Here is a 12,069-nt window from a genome sequence, read left to right as displayed (position 1 = left end):
GGAATTTCAAAAAGCAGAAGTGTATTGAGTAGAAAGAGTATTGAGTTTTTGAACTTTGGTATAGAAGACTGCTGAGAAAACCATGGCTAGTCAATAAACACATGGATTGTAGAACAAATTAAATCAGAGTTCTTACTCAAAGCAAAATTATCAGACTCAAATTAGAATATTTTCAACACATTAGGTAAAGAACAGCTCTCGAGGGAGATCCATAATGTTGTGACGGTTAGAAAAATGGATGACCAGCATTAAGTTGAGTGGACTCAGCTACAGCACTGATGTGTACCTCATTTGAAGATATGAAGGACCAGGTTGAGGACTGATGAACCTGGAGAAAGTCTATCCTTGTGATTGGTAAAAGTCAACAGTGAATTGATGACATGATCTTTGTCATCATTTATAGAGATAATATGGGGGAAATAGCAAGAAGCAGAGGCAATGGTTTATTCATTTTGAAAAGAAAGTTGGTAGTACAGGTCACTTGTAACAAAATGTTTGATTCTGAAGACTTTGGTCCACAGGAATCAACTGGAACATCCCTCAGTCCCTGATGTTGTTTTGAGGTATCAGGCTTTGATCAGGCTTTAATCCCATCTTCAACTGTTTCTGCAAATCATATATTAGAATAATGCACACTTTCTATGAGTACTTTGAACCTCCCAGAAATACAGCTATGCATTAAAAGACGCTTTCAGCATCTGTAAGTTAATGCAACTTTTAAAGTAGAGGCCAGCAGAAACCTGGAAAAAAGTTACTGATTTTAATGAATGTAGATAGGTAGGTAATTGCCTTGTGCAATTTATTCATTGATTTTGTTTTCAAAACATTCACTATTGCACTTTAAGTCACAAGTTCAGAAGTATACAGTTCTGAAACCTCCTGCCCTTGTAAACCTTGCACCAACTATATACCAGGAGATCATTTCTTATCTTAAAAGCTTTCTCTTCTTTAAGCTTCATCTCAAAGCAAATCCTTTCCTTCCCCTTAACGTGGGATTTAACTCCGCAGACTTAATCAGCGCTATAAACTGCATGCGTGGCCTTTCACATTTACAGACCGTACTGAGGCTCTTAAGGAGAGACCGCCCTGCCCTCTTCACTTTGCGAAATACCGGCTCCAGCGATAGGAGTGCAATCCCGGATATTGCTGCGGCCCTTAATCCTTGCGCGCTTGCTTTACAACAAACTGCCATGAAAGAAAAGAAGCAGGTTTCAAGAAAGGGTTCTGGACACGGGGAGAAATGTATGGGAAGAAAGATACCCGGTTCTGAACAAGCGGACTTGCCTTGCGTAACGTTCTCTTTTCCCTGATAGATTTTCCTCTTGCAAAGCATAAAGCAGTGGACTCTGCGGGTCGGTTTTATTAAGAAAATGACTTTTGACATTCCTTTCCTCAAGATGAGCCCTTCAGTTCCGATTACGCCGCCGTTGCTGGGAGGTTTTCTAAGGATCACCTGGCCATCGCGTTTCCTAACTGTCCGCTGGGTGGCAGCAGGATCCCACCGCAGAAGTTCCTTTTTCTTAACAGCAAGTGTTAATGCAATTGACCAATCAGTGCTAAGATGATGGGAGGTAATTGGGTAATTGTATTTTACTGATCACAAGCGGGGGAGGGGAGAGAAGAAGGTGGGGGGTTTGAGAAAAGACACATCGTGTGTATGTACGAATGTGTGACCCTGGCGCGGAAAGGGAAAGACCATTGGAAAGTGTTGTAGGTAAAAAAAAAAAAAAAGATCGGCCCGGGGCAGCCGGTGTATCTCGAGGTGCGATTGCCGAAAGGAAAGCGGGAGGAAGCCAGCGTTGCCCTCCGCGGCAGCTGCCGGGAGGGAAAGCGGATTCTTTATTTACTTGTCCCCTCTCTTCACCCCAGCGGGCGGAGGAGTTCAAACCGGAGCTGACGGCCGCGAAGAAAAGCGGCTGCAGCTGCGCGGAGGGCTGAGCGTTTCTGGAGCGAAGGCTGGCGGTGTCAAAAGAAGCCCCGCGGCGGCCGATTTGCCTCGGAATGAGCCCTTGAAGAGGGAAAGGGGCTGACCTGGGGAGGAGGAGGAGGAGATGAAAGAAGGGAGCCGGCGGGGGACGGTGTCTTAACTTGTAGATCGGAGGGGTCGCTAAGCGGATTTGGAGCTGCTGGGGGAGAAAAGGACAGTTGGAGGGAAATACAGTGCCTGCCCCTCACCGGCTGCCTCGCCACCTTCCACTTTAGCTTCTTTTTGAGTATTCCAAAGAACACAATTTCCCCCTCCGGCACCTCCATCCCCACTTTCCACCACCCCCTCCCCGCGGCCCTCCAGCAGGTTGGCAAGCAAAAATGGAGAGGAAGACGAAATGAAGAGGAGGGGAAATCCCCGGCTGGCAAAATTCACGGCGAGCCGGACGAATCGCGCCTCCCCGGGGAGATCGGCGGGTTCCGACAGGGGAGTTTGGAACGCCGGAGGTGATCTGGATGAGGAAGAAAGGAGGAAAATGCAGCGAGGGGAGCGCGGGAAGAGGTGGGTGAAAGACGCCCACTTCAGGTGTTTCGAAAAATGACGGATTGGTTTTTGACAGCTGGTGGGAACCTTGTTTGCTCGCTCGCTCGTTGGATCTCCTCCTCCCGCTCTCTCTCTCCCCCCCTCTTTTTCCAAGCTCTCGCCCGCCGCCGCCGCCGCTGTTCGCCTCAGCGTCTCTTTCCATTTGATGTGAGGCTCTGAAAAACGCAGAGGAGTTGGAAGGAAAGGCGAAGGGATATAGTAACGCGGAGAGTTGGGCTTGCTGGCTGGCTCCTGGCTGAAATAAAAAATCCGATTGCGCACTGGGTTGTGATTGGAAATCTAATCAGATCCTTGAATCGGCGGAGAGGGAGGGTGGCGAGAGAAACCCTAAAGTTGGTTGGGGGAGAAATAATGTAAGAGGCTGCGCGCCCGGCTGGTGAGAAGAAGGAATCAGAGGCACCGAGATCATGGGAACCCTCGATCTGTGGTGGAAGCACATGGATCGGAGAATCGAGCGGGCGGCTAAGAAAAAAGGACGCGAAGGGTCTTCCCTGGCTCCCGCTGGATCTTAGCAGACAGACCCAAAAGAAATCGCCTTAAACGGAGGGGCCGTGGGGTCGTTGCTGAGGCGAACTGTGGCGGCGGCGGCGGTGGGCGAGAAAAAACCCCAACCAAAACAGTCGGCAAAATCTTTCCTTCGGGGATTCAAAAGGAGTTAAGTATTGGAGAGAGGGAGAGGCAAAGGATGCGAGACCTCACCACAAGATCCGGGCAGGAATGAAAAGTTTCCCAACGAAGAAAGACTCTTTTCGTCGAACTGCTTGTTTTCGGTTTGGGTTTTTCCCTTCCTCGGTTTTTTTTTTTCTTTTCCCCCTTCACCTGAAGCCTGTCCCGTCCGTTTGTGCCCTGATGAAGAAAGAAGTTGATACAGGCAGGGACATTTGAAAACAGCCACGTCTTAAGAGTGACGGCCGGAGAGGGGAGCGAGGAAGCCAGGAAAGAAAAATATCGCGTAAAGGAAGCTGGAAAAGGGGGGAAAAAAACAGCAGGCTTGGAGCTCTTTTGGACCGAACTAGATGGAAAATTGCAGATGGATATTTAATTTCCTATCCTTTTTTCCTCCCATCAAACTGGATCTGTTGCCGAGATGATGTAGTTTTGCCCTTGGTGGTGGTGGTGCCTGGTTTTTTTTTTAATTTTTTTTTTCTTTTCAAACACCCCCCCCCCTCTCTTTTCTTCTTCTTCATTCTGGATATCCTTCTTTTGCTCCTGGGTGATTTTCAAATACAGTGAGTGTCACATTATTATTTTTTCCTTGGGTCTTTATGCTTATTATTATTATTTTTTTAAAGGTGCTAGAGTTGAGGGGTGATTTATGTATTTGAAGGCTAGGAGAGACCAAAGGGGAACTGAAAATGGTACCTGACATGGACTGTGGGGGAGAGAGGTACTTGGATGGGGGTAGGGTGGGGAAGGGAATCAACCTTTGGGTAACCCTTGAAGATACCTTGGTTCTCTAGCTATCCTTTCCATTCATTCTCTAGTAAATGTCTGTCGTGCTCCTGCAGTATCTGGCAATGTAATGCTTGAGTTACCAACTGGCCCAAGGCTTCCAAATTCATCACCATTGCATAACAGTCTTCTCCAACCCCAGAGTAAGGTAGATGACAGTTCCCACCATCTATAGGATACATGGCCATCTCTGTTGGCTCAGGGTAGGAAGTAATAGGTGTTGTAAGTCCTGTATATCTGGAAGGCGCTAGGTCTGGCTTGGAAGGTCAGCCGAAAGAATTGGGTGTGAGGAGAGCCAAGTAGGGGAAGAAATGGAAATGATGGCAATGTCACCATCTGAAGAAGTCTTTGTAATAATGAAGCATGATTATTAGGCAAACTGGGGAAAGATGATTCTGAGATGGTGGCAAAAGTGATGCACTTGGCAATCTGTATCCAAAGAAGACATGTGAGGGAGATCTTTCCTCAAATGTCTCCTACTGTGATTTGATGGTAAATCCTCTCAGTTTTCCCAGGGCGTGTATGTGGCCGTGTGGGTCCTCATAAATGACACTTGAATCTTGTGGGTATATCTTATTGCTTTGATATTTAGCTTTCTATGTTACACTGGATGCAGTGGTTTTAATGCTTCCGTTTAAAATGAAAGGGTAACATTGATCCTATGCATGTTCACTAAGGAAATAGGATTACACATTATGTTCTGTACTCCTGTATAACTGGGAGGGACTGTGGATCTCTTTGTACAACCTACTTATCCATGGTAGCTTGGAGCATCATATATCCAATTAATTCAATTTTCTGGATCCATGCAACACAGCCATCAATTAACAAGAGGGGTTGAGTTTGCACAACAGACCAGGTTCAAATAATGTGGTGGTATTTGGACAAAACTAGCCTGTAATTGTAGCCATTTTATAAGTTGGAAAAATGAGTCTGAAAAGTTTTTTCTTTCCACTAAGAAAGTTGATCGTTGGTCATTTTGTTTTATTAATTACAGGGGCTTTCTGTTCCAAAAGGAGAGATTTCATAGTTGTAAAAAATTGTTGTGTATAGATACAGAATAGGATACAGAAGCGGACAAGATATTTTAAAGGCTATTGAGGTAACTAATCACTTTCCATTAGATTAACTTCTTTTGAGCATTGCTATTTACCATTTAAATGTATGTTTCCTTCTCACATGTGGCTCCTGATCTTGTATCCATGGGCTGATAATCAAAATGTCTACACATATACCAATGTACTTGATCAAACTGGGAAGATCTGCTTTTCTGTAAAAGCAATACCTTCACAGGTAACAACTGGAAATATTTTTCTAATTATCCTCTCCAAGATTTTTTCCAGTTGTAATCTTACAAGAGTATGAGCATTTTATCAGTGTTTCTCCATTGTGTTATTTAGACATGACTTCTGAACATATTTGATAACCTGTCAAACCAACAACATCAATATTTCTGAGAGTTGGTTTAATTATTTTCCCCTCATAGCTTAATGAAACTATCTGTTTATAAAAGTTATGCTATATGTGGACGTGTCATGTCTCTTAAGTGTTAAATACATAAAATATAATAAACTTTGAACCATCTTCTCAAAGACACGCGTGCAAGGATTCCTAATCCTGCAAAGCTGTCATAGCAAAGTATCTAGTTTTTTAAAAAAATCCCTTTATTTCATAACTCTTAAGCAAATCAGTGAAAACAAATTGATTATTACAGTTTCTCTACTGAACACATGCCATTATTTGGGGGATCTGTTTAAACAAATCTTATTTGTCCCCCACTGACTCCATTCCCCGCATCAATTTTGTTCCAGTTAGGGACTATCCTTGCATCAACAGCAATAGAACATGGATATTGTGCTTTATGTTAGGCAAGTCCTGAAATAAGATGGAGAAGGAAAAAGCAGTGTGTTTTTAAAGGGGAAAAAAAAATAAAGCAATCCTCTTGCCACTGAATCACTCTACTATGATCTGATAAATCAGAATTCATTGGCAAAGCCACCTTGCTATTTGGCAGGAAAATAGTGCCACCATTGTTTGATCCTGGGCCAGTTATATTGCAAAGCTACATGTCCATTGAATGGGGGGGGGAGGGCTTGGGGGGGGCGAAATCTTGATGAAATAAAAGTCAGTCTCACTGGTGTGTGGAATGGTGATGGTGGATGTGGACTTTCAGAGATGCTAAACTTGCTTGGCATGAGAGCTAAAAAAACATGTGGACATGGTTCAGATTGGAATTTGGAATCCTCTTTTGTTGTGATAGGTGAGATTTTGTCATTCAGACATGCACACCGGTGCTGTTTACAGATAATACCAGTAGCATTGAAAATATCCTCAAGAACCTTTGTTTTTGTTTTTTTTATGTCCTATTTTGAATGTGTGGTGGTGTTTCCATTGTGGTAGGGATAGGAATTTCATCTGGTTAACTGTTTTCATGGCTTGTGTCAGAATATAAGTGCAACATTCATCAGCGTCTGATAATTAGCCAAGATGCCTTCCAATTTTTTTCCCCCCAGGATAAAAGGGTAAGCAATTCTGTAATTACCATCAGACAGCTAGGAAGTGACAGCCAGGAGTTTCTGAATAGAGAACAATTTTGGGTATAAAATGCATGAATTGCTAGTGAAAGGAAAGAAGCATGGGCTGCTAAAGGTTTGTTTCATTTAGCATGTTTAGCTTTAAGAGGACTGCAAATTAGCTAATCTAAAAAAGGAAATTATTCTCAATAGTCAGGATGGTTCATGATTCAAAATACTTCTTGCAGAGAAAACAGTTTTATAATGCTAAGACATACGAATCCCTACAGGACGGAATGTAGCCTTTAAAAGAACCATGTTAGAGCAGCAGAAATGAAGTCTTGCAAAGTTTCTGTTCCTCTCCTTTTCTTTCTCCACCCCACCCATCTCTCTTTTCTATTTTGTTAGTTAATATTATTTAAATATCTACGTTTTGATACTTTATGCTATTGGAAGAAATTATGATTACATTGATAAGTTCAGATGAAGCAAAGACTGGCCTCCTAGCTTAATGCTGTAAGAAACGACAGTAGTAAAATGGAATGTGTACATAATACGATATGCTTCTACGAATGTAGATTATTAGGATGTGGTTATTGATGTCAAGCAAAAATGATTTCGGCATCTGTTCTTCCTATTTCAAAATATGAAATGAGTTTCAGAAAGTTATGAAAAAGTTCTCAGTAACCTCTTCACCAAGTATGGCTAGGAAGGATTCATGTGTCTATAATGTTCTCTTAGTTATTGACTATTAAAGCTATTAAATGGTAGAAAAATTTTGTACCGTAACTTTAGAGTGAATACTTTTTTTGTCGCAGGGATCTTGAGTATCATATTGCATAAAATAATTTTATTGCATAAAATTACATACTTATTTAAAATTACATACTTACTTATACTTATTTATGTAATTCCTGTCACTGCTCATCTCACAAACAAGTGACTGGATGGTGTTCAACAAAACTAAAACAATAAATCTAAAATTATTATTGTTAAATTATTCCAAGTCATTAAAAAAACCTATAAAACAGCAAAAACGAAGAATAATAAAGGAATGATAATAATAATGGAACCATTACTTGATAGTGATGCTTATTTTTTAACCATAGGAATCTTTATACTGCAAAGTTTGTGCAAACCATGATTTACAGCAATAGATGCTTTCATGTGGACGGCTTCTGTTTAATCAGGATTTATTTCATTTGGCAAGAGACTGAGGGAAGTCATGCTAGACTATGATATAAACAGTCTTTCAAAGAAATGCAATAATATGTAACTATTGACTTTTCTTGATGAGCCAAAGATTTACAAAACACTTTTTAAAACCAATTAAGTAGTAGAGTTTCATATTTGGGATTGCATAAGAAGTGTAATTCTTCATTAGAACAGAAAGATTTGTCTTCTTATTGGAACATTTCTAAGATGTTCGTTCAACTCTCTAGCAATGATGTCCCTGTGTGGCTTTAACTGTTTTGTGGATAACTATGAAGTAGAAAATAATATAGTATATAAGACACTACTTAGATTGATTAAATCATAGAGGAAGAATATTATTATAGGTAAAGAAAATAACATATTCTACTTTAAGTACATGTATGTATACCACAAACTAAGCCAGAGAGAGGTCATTTATAGCTGGTATCCAAGGAAGCAAGTATAGAAGTGTGCATCATTTTCTATGCATGGTTTAAATGTTGCTATAGTGATATTTCAGGATGCAAGTTGTATGATTCCTCCTGCCCTTGATCTAGATAGCCTTATTCTCCTTCTCCTTGTTCTCTGTTCTTTTATAATATGGTTCACAACAACAATAATGTCCATATAATTTGATTACAAGAGATGCAAGAGAGAAAAAAATGTTTCTTGTTTATTTCATATACATATCTAAGTCTCCAATATCCTGCAACCTTAAATGGGGGAATCATATTTTTGAGAGAACTGGGTAGATGACATTTTTTAATGTTAAAAAAATTAAACATATTACAATATTTAGAGTACTGGGATATGTTAATTGAATATTTCCAAGCAGATCAAATACATGTAGCATATCTATATGTGTGTTATGTATGTGTACAGTTTTGAAAGCAAGCAACAGAATGTCATTTTTAATGTGTGCCAGCATGCCCCCAGGGGAAAAAAAAAAGATAATAAAGATTATCTATACAGTTGTAGCTAAACAATCAGAAATAACATTAAGTCTACTTGACTGGAATCTTTATCTCTGGGACCTCTTTGGAATAACGGTTTCCATTATGGGCAAACTAAAATGCCACTCAGAATCATAAACAGATTCCTGATAATTGATAATTGCTTAAAAGTTCCTTCATTTGTGATTCTGCAAGCCAAGGGAACTCTGACATACTTGGTCTGGAATTTTTAAATCAAGTACAACATGAGGCAGTAAATGGCTGTGGATTTTATAAAACATATATCTAGTTTTTTAAAATGTCTATTTCCTAGTTTTAATTTGTGATATATAATTATAGTTAGAATTTTTTTTAAAAAAGGTCAATTTAAAATAGATAGATAGATAGATAGATAGATAGATAGATAGATAGATAGATAGATAGATAGATAGATAGATAGATAGATAGACCTAGAGCCATGGATGTCGCTATTGAACTAATAAATCCTTTAATACTTCTTTCTATCAGAATAGCAAGATTTATGCACTTTTAGGAAATGGGAAATTTTATTTTCCAAAGCTTAAGCAAGATACATAAGGTTTTCTCCCAGTTATTATTACACATAAAAATAGTTCTGGATCATCTCATGGATCATTGGGTGTCTGTTGTGACTGCTTTCCAGAAAAGGGCATCAGAAAAGTTCATTTTAAACAGTTCATTAGAAATAGGACTAACCTCTCTGAGACGAGTTTCTCACCTGGGCAAAATAGCTTACCTGCATTCAACCTTATTGAGCCTTGGAGCTACTTCATGTGTTATGCAGTCAGGAGGATCTTCGCTTTAGTTGAGATGCAATGACTCATAAATTCTCTGGTCATGTCAATGAGTGACTCTTAGGCAAGGTGACATCATGTGATCTATGAAAGTCAGTTTGCCTCTTGCGTGTTAGATTGGAAAACATTAATATACCATTGACCTGGATACAATCTGCTACAGTGATAATCTTAGCAAAGAGGCTGCCAAATCATACAAAAGCATAATTAAAAGAATTATCTTGATACTTATTTATTTAGATCTCAGTCTTTGTAATGAGGCATGACTAAATTTTCTTTAATAGAAGTTCAAAATTCTCCTGTTTCACTAAAGTACTTCAGTAGTGTACACAAATAATTTCAGCTAATTTGTGGGTTGTTTGTTTTTTCCCCCTACTACTTTATTTTTGATTGCAGCTTGACTGTCTTTTTCTAGATGTGGTGATCTAGAAAAATGACATTTTCATCCCACAGAAAATGGACTATGCTTTTGTCTGTATGTATCTGTGTGCAATATGCACGTATGTACAGGTACACAGCAGGAATTAGATATCGTATGTTCATAAAAGATTTTGAAAGGAGATGTACATAGATATTCCAAACCTCATCTCGAATCAATGACATACTGTGGGAACCCAATAGTTAGTATTCAGAGTGATTGCTATGAAATGGGTAGCTATAAAAAATCATTTAATTGTTTAAATAACTAAATTGCATTGATGGAATGATCATACTTTCAGCACTTGTGAGAAATTTGGCCTGGTGTGTTGGCAAGAAAACACCCCTGAAGCTAACAAGATAATATTTTATAGAAAACTGTTAACATTCAGAAGATCTAGGGCAGGGGTGTCAATTTCACATTTGTCACATTGTCATCATGTGATGTATCACAACTTTTTCCCCCTTCACTAAAATGGGGGTGGGCGTGGCCAGTGTGTGACGCATCTGGCCTGTGGGCCGCGAGCTTGACACTCCCGATCTTACCCAGATTCTTATTGAATGTGGACTGAATAGATTTAATAAAGAATAAATAGAAATATTCTCATACCGTATACTGTTTTGATTATTGCAACTGCTTATGAGGCAATGTCCATTTGGCAACATTGTTCTATCTTTTCAAAAATAGCTGGCTTTTGTATATTTTTTTTCAGCTTGGTGTTAACTAAAGAAGCACCAGGCTACAACTTGGTTTATTAGTAGAAATAGTAAAAATAAATACAGTTTAGTGCTTTAGATTCAGTTCAATGCATAGTGCATATTTCGCAATGTTTTAAAGCAACCACAGCTTTTCTCAAAATCCCAAAGCTTTATTAAAGTTCTGCAGATAGAATGTGGATCTGAAAGCCCCTTTTTGTCAATCAAATCCAAAGCACTGTGTTACTCTAATGCTTAATCCAAGTTGCTTTGGGAGGGAGAGGGATGATTGTACATGGAGCTCTATTTTCAACTTGTATTCCTTTTTTTAAGTTATCAAGAGACTCAAGTAAGTGTGTGGAAGTCAAATAGCCAATTTCCCTTCTGTTCTTTTGAGCATCCCAGATGAAACAAAATGTACATCCTGTGCAGAGGGAATCATTTAATTAGCTGTGCAATCAAGTTTTTTTTAATGAACTGCAAAGAACAGTAGAAATAAAAAACCTGGACATGCACAACAAATAGAGATTTCATTCCATGAAATTGTCTTGAATGTTGAAGAAATATATTGAATTCAATGACTTGTTGCCATAGGCCTCTTTCTCAAGAATTTTTGCAAAGAATGGTATGCTTGATCTGTGAGTTGGGTTTTCTCCAAGAAGAGACTACTGTACTCTTAGACTACAGTTTAAGGTTCCACTGTTGCTATTGGTCAAATGACTGCTGGATAAAGCTATGTGAGACAACAAATACATATTGATGTTTTATTAGCTATACCGGTAACTTTAGAATAATAGACCTGAATCTGAATTTAGCAAGAGATGCATCCTTATATATTGTCTGCGTCCAACAGAGCAGGATACCCATAACAAAATTTCTAATTGTCATGTAGATGACTATTAATAATATTTCTCCGGATTTAAACTATCTACATATTTATACTTTTTGATTCCTTCTCCTGTAATTCTGGGGAAACACTTTTAAAATCTTCCCAAATTGTGGATGTTCCTCATGTCTGTTTTGTTATTTAACCTTTGTGACTGATATTAAGTCAGTACCGACTGTCCTCTTTTTAAGCTGAAAGTTCCTTCCATGTTCTTTAATTCTGCATTCTGCTGAATGTCCAGTTTTCTATTGTAACTATTTCACACAAATTTACAAATGGAAGAAATGAATGGAAAATAAAATTACCAGGGATAATTCCACTGTACAAACTGGATGTTCCATCTAATGCAATGCTTTAAACGTAAAAGCATGCAACTATCAGAAGCTCATGTAGGTATGTATATGTATATGTATATGTATGTTTGAGGGACCCAGGTGGGAGGCCTCAATATGAATGAATCTTTACATCTGCAGATCTAGGAAGACACAATTGTTCAGATCAGGATTTACTTAAGGCTCCAGATTATTCTGTTTTATTTTAGAAGGTTACCCTTTAAATGTCTATTATTTTACTGGCTTACCTTGGGGAAGTCTGTGTTTCTCAGTTGAATGTATTT

At 39.1% G+C, this 12,069-nt stretch overlaps 1 protein-coding gene across 7 annotated transcripts in view; it reads left to right on the top strand.

The window, feature by feature from the left end:
- The window catches only part of LRRC4C (leucine rich repeat containing 4C), a 365,164-nt gene that overhangs the window by 199,509 nt on the left and 153,586 nt on the right, over positions 1–12,069 (top strand). For 2 of the 7 annotated variants that reach the window (XM_058161695.1, XM_058161690.1), the window contains exon 1: positions 1,702–3,759. The exons of 1 other annotated variant lie outside the window; for it this stretch is intronic. The gene's annotated coding sequence lies outside the window, so the exon portion shown is untranslated. Of the gene's footprint in view, positions 1–1,694; positions 3,760–5,064; positions 5,085–6,223; positions 6,243–12,069 lie in introns of those variants that run through there. 4 more of the 7 variants (XR_009152547.1, XM_058161692.1, XM_058161696.1 and 1 more) reach the window with 4 other exon arrangements.

Source organism: Ahaetulla prasina, chromosome 1 (assembly GCF_028640845.1).
Source record: "Ahaetulla prasina isolate Xishuangbanna chromosome 1, ASM2864084v1, whole genome shotgun sequence".
Taxonomy (NCBI): Eukaryota; Metazoa; Chordata; class Lepidosauria; order Squamata; family Colubridae; genus Ahaetulla; species Ahaetulla prasina.
This window is presented reverse-complemented; position numbering and strand designations above follow the sequence as displayed.